We start from the raw sequence: 5,618 nt of genomic DNA, 5'->3' as shown, positions 1-5,618 counted from the left end.
TATCTCTTTGTATTTTAGATTCCTTGGCCTTTCAGACATCAAAGGCTTGTGCTTAAGAAGAGAAAATAAGTACAAAAATGTCTCAGGGCTCACCAGGTAAAACAGTTGCTGTTGGATGCCATTCATTTTCTTCTGTTACCCATAAAAAAAAAAAGAAAAGAAAAGAAAAGAAAAAAAGAAAATCTGCAAACAATAGTGCCACATAAAAATAATAAGTTTTGCTAAAATATCTTATTATGTAAGCATCCTCAATGCTATTCATATCTATGGATATCTTATGAAAAATTCAGTGTCTGTAACTCTGAATACAAGTGCATAGAAACATCAAAAGGACCTTCCCAGTATTACACAAGCAAAAGGATACTTAGCAGTCTAACTCTCTGTGTTTTAACAAGGAGCCCAGGGATGCTTATAACAAACCATCATATTAAATTTAAAACTTCTCAAAGTTTCTAGCTCAAGCCTTAATACTTTCCTTCCCAACTCCCTATTTGAATCATGAATCTTGATGTCAAATTTTAGCTCCCCAGAAGTGGACACCCTGCAGACACAAGCTCCATCTTCACTCTTATGAAGACAGCAAGTTGTGTATCATCTACCTCTTAGAACTTTCAAAAAATTTCAACTGACCCCATTTCTCTCCCACAGCCAGCATGAGATAGACTATCATAGCATATAAGAAGGGAATCTAAGCTATAGAATATCCAAACATCACTTGTATTTTAAAGTGAGATTTTTGTACATTCTGTACTTTAAAGGACCAAGTCCTAAATGGTGAATTTCTTACTGCTATGACAAATTGGTAAAGACAAGACAAGAACCAGAAATTCTCTATACACATAATGATTCTCCGAGAAGTTTTATTTTCCTGGCTAGAGATTCAAACATGTAACTAGTAAAGGTTAGAGAGAGTCAGTGAGTGTGACAGAAGTTGCAGGGCTAAGGGAGATACCTCAGTTGCAAAAGTACTTGCAGTGGAAATCTGAGGAGCTGAGGATCCTACCGAACCCACACAGAAAAAGACGCTGCCGTGTGCCTGCAATCCCAGTGCTGGAGATGTAGAGTCAATCAGACTTCCAGAGCTTACTGGGCAGCCTACGTGGTGAGTTACAGGCCAGCAAGAGACTCTGTCTCAAAAAAAAAAATAAAGCAAGCAAGCAAGCAAGAAAGAAAGAAAGAAGAAAGAAAGAGAGAAAGAAAGAAAGGAGGGAGGGAGGGAGGGAGGGAGGGAGGGAGGGAGGGAGGGAAGAAGGGAGGGAAGGATGTAAAAAAGGAAGAGAGATAAAGAGATAGCACTTGAGAAACAATATCCAAGGTTGTCCAGTGGCCTCCATAAGCATGCACATATTCATGCATATGCAAAAAAGCAACCAAATGTGTAGCAGCACATATTCAGTGTCCATTCTCCCATATATTTATTGTGTAAACTTCCTTTCTCCAGGCAGTATGGTTTCTGTATATAAAATGGCACCTTTCAGTTAAATGACATTACCGTTCACTCCAGCACTGGGCTTTCCTGAAGTTTTTCTTCGCTCTTTTATTTTTATTCTTCTTATGATTAAAATTATATCCTTTTGAGGAAAATGACCCACAGCTGCATCATAAGTGAAAAGTAAAAGTCTTTGGGGTCCTAATCAAGAAGTCTGAAAGGGTCAAGAAGGTGACATAAGTGCCTTCAGAATAGCATCGGTTTCTTACACTAAGCAATGCGCATCAGTCTGGCTTTAGCACTGAATAGCAATTAGAATCTTTGTCCCTCTAAAGCTGTGTTCAAACCCCTTTCTAGATACAGAGTCTCACTGTACTGAAACATAGAAAAGGTTCTTCTATGGTGCCCAAACTGGATGTAAATTAAATGCTATACTGTCTCCCCATTTTTTTAAATGGAAGGCAGGATGGGTGTTTAGCTAGTCAAAATGATCCTGAGTTTTATGAGAAAAAAAAAAAAAACCAAGTGACCAAAGGGAAGTTCTGAAACAATAAATTGAAAGAAAAGTAAATAATGCTATTAAGACATAGCTTAGAAGAGCTCAGGGCCAGTGAGGTCACTGATCTTAGGGTGAATCTACTACCTACCACTGCTTTACTAAGTCAGCATAACTGCTGTGCACTCAAAAACTCATCCTTATACCCATAGAGAAGCATAGTTCTCACCCGTCTATCAAAGAACTTTCTTTTTGCACCAGAGACAATCATAGAAAATAACAACTCGTCAAAATGTAGAGGTCAACTGAGTGTGGTGTGCCCAGCCCTAGTGGATAGGTCATATACAATATAAATCCTGCACCTAAGGCTGAAGGAATATTATAGAAGGGAGAAGATGAAGATTGTAAGAAGCCAAGGACCAAGACACTTTAAAGTAAGATTGTATCTGCTAGGGAAGCAATACATGTAAAACCTCAACAATATGGCTGCCTAAACAAGACCTGAACAAAGACAATACCAGTAACTCTGCTAATGTGACATGAGGAAATCTCATGGAGATCCTACCCCTGGACAAAGAACTATAGAAAACTAATGACTACTGAGAGAAGGAGAATTAGTGTTTCCTAGGGATGAGCTTTCTAATGTCTTCCTGAATACCAAATGGTCATCTCTGAAACAACATACACCTATGCAACACAAAATAGACTCGGGAGGCTGCACTTGTACATAGTGCATATGTATATGTTACATAATGGATTCCATAATTTTTTGTTATATCTTTTATTTTTGAGATTATACATGCATCATTTTCTCTTTCTCTTTCCTCTCTCCAAACCATCCCATATAAAGGCCATCAATTTGAGATGAAGGAAAGAGGGAGGAGGAAAGGATAGAAGGAGAAGGCATAGGAGCGATTTGAAGGGGTGAATGATGTAATCATATTTTAATTAAAAAATTTAAAAATATTTATTGAAAACACACACATGTATACCTCCAATACACTCTCAATCTTAGCACATGATAAAGAAGTGAAATGTGTATATGAAAATATATTATTTAATAAATCATATTGTAACAAGTTAGTAATGACTCAGAGATATGAGTCAAATTACTAGTTTTTCTGCCTCAAGTCAAAAATACTAGATGAATAAGAGACTTGAATATAAAAAGATCATTATAAAACCTCTAGAATTGAATAAAAAATATTTTTTTGTACCCCAGAGTTGAAAAGACTTGTAGAAATAGCCAATATAAAACCCAGGATTATAAAATAAAATATTCATTATGTAAAAAAGATTGACTACATAAATACTAAAAAATATCTGCAAAGAGAAAATTCAAACAAATCTGGCAAACGGGAGGAAATTATGAAATATACATAACCAAGAGCTAATATCCTCAGTACATAAAGAAATATTTAGAGTAAAAAAGAAATACCAAGATTTTAAAAGCCATAAAAAAGGAGTATGCAGGGAAAGAAACACATACGGCCTTTTAAACATTTGAAATAATGTTGAATTTCACATCAAGAGAATAAATATCTATTTAAACATTAACATAATATCATTTTAATTCATCAAATTATTGCAATGAAAGGCTTGATATTTTGAGGACCATAGGAAAGATAGACACTCTCTCTTCCCTGAAATGAATATAAATCAGTGTACATTCCATGCATCACATTAAAATCCTCACAGCCTGACAACAGACTGACTTTCCTAAGAATGTGTCTCGTGGATACGCAGATGGATATGAAATAGGCACTTAGAAGCTGCTTTTGCAGAAAAGGATTTGCCCATCGCTTGGTGTACAGTGTAACTAAACATGATAGAAACTCAGCCTCTCTGCATTTTATTTCTGTTGGCTTTGCTTTGGGTCACAGGTCACCTCTCCAGGCCAGCATAGTAACCACTCAGGAGGAATCTGTCTAACCTACTTCAAATATCTATTGAAAATACACACCTCTCATACACTCTCAATTTTAGCACATGACAAAGAAGTGAAAAATATATATATATATATATTTCAATAAATAATGTTGGAACAAGTTACTAACCACACAGAGAAATTTGTTGTTCTGTTTGTTTATTTGTTTTGCTTTTTTTCCTTCAATGCCAAAAAATACTAGATGAATTCAGGGCTAAAGGGACAAAGAAAAGTCATTTTCTTCAACTTATAGCTACCTTAGACTCCTGGTACAACTCAACCTTGCAAGCCTCGGCCTACCACCATCAGATGAGGACAATTACCCATAACAATGAAGCTGAACCCTGGCACAGAAGTAACTGTCACCTCAAAGTCAGACTGATCTCATGTGAAAATGGTGACAATACTTCTTTGGAACATGGTGCAAAACCAGAACAAAGACAATGGCCAACTAGATCCCACTTTGACTAGGACAACTTAATTGTACACAGTGCTTGTCTTCAGCCCAGTCATTCCTCTATTTAAATCAAACTCATGCCAATAACTAGAAGGTAGACTTGTGGGGCCACCAGGCTCTTTCCTCTTCCTGATTTGACCCCATCGAATAAATCTCTGTCTCTCTTCTCTTCACCATTACTTACTACTTTAATCGGCATATGGAATGGGTAAGTGAGCCAAGTCTGTTGTAGTTGCTAAAGCCCTCAAACGCCAGTTACAAGGAAATATGTGTAATGTAAGAAATTGCAAAGGGCATTAATGTGTACTACATTACACACAATGTGTTAAGGATTACTTAAATATACCTCAGGGGACTTGCACGAAAAAAAATACCATGAAGATACAAAAAAAATAAAGAAAGAAAGAAACATAAGCCAGGCTGATATTGGCATTTAAAAATTATTAGTAATGATAATCTACTCAGGAGAACACAAAACTCTCTCAGTAGTGTAGACAGAAATGAAATGGATAGGATACAGTTCTGGGTAGATAGTAGGAAAAGAATTTTCCAGATTAGGCACCTGCTGGGTGTTGGAAGCACCCACGCAGTAGAAGGGAAAGCAATACATTGTTTGAAAGCTTCATGTTGCCTGGCTGAAGAAGCCTGGGCATCTTTGCCTGTCTCATTGCTGCTGAACATACTTCCTGTATCATGAGCAAAGGTTGCCCTGGTTACCACTGCTTCTGGTCTTCCTAGAACCTGCTGGATGAAACCATCTCTGCCCCAAGTATACCTACAACTGTTCTGGGTTACCCTCTTAGCTTGAGCCCATAAGAATTTTCTGTGACCCATCACCACAACTATAACAAAAAGTTCTCAAAAAAGGAAAGTAATGGCTAAGAAGTTTTTTAAAAACAAATATTATCACAAATAATTAGGGAAATGCAAATTCAAACAACTTTAGGATTCCATCTTATCCCAGTCAAAATGGTAAAGGTAACTCTCCTTAGATGATAGAGGCTACCCTCTCTGCTTTCTCTCTGTGTCCACACCAAGCCTATTAGGAATAAGGGGAATTATTTTTAGCTTTTTGAATATTCTCCACACTGATTTCCAGAGTAAGTGGACCAGTAAGTCTGCAATCCCTCTAACAATAAGACAGTTCCCCTGACCATAGCATTTGTTGTTGATTGTTTTGTTGTCTTTGCCACTTTTTATTTCTGTTGAAGACTCTTTGTTTAAGTCCCAAGCTCATTTTCTGAATTGGTCACTTTTAATATCTCTTCTCTTCTCTTCTCTTCTCTTCTCTTCTCTTCTCTTCTCTTCT

The sequence above is a fragment of the Grammomys surdaster genome, unplaced genomic scaffold (genome assembly GCF_004785775.1).
Source record: "Grammomys surdaster isolate TR1022 unplaced genomic scaffold, NIH_TR_1.0 213, whole genome shotgun sequence".
NCBI lineage: Eukaryota > Metazoa > Chordata > Mammalia > Rodentia > Muridae > Grammomys > Grammomys surdaster.
The sequence above is the reverse complement of the archived record's forward strand: the minus strand, read 5'-3'. Positions refer to the sequence as shown.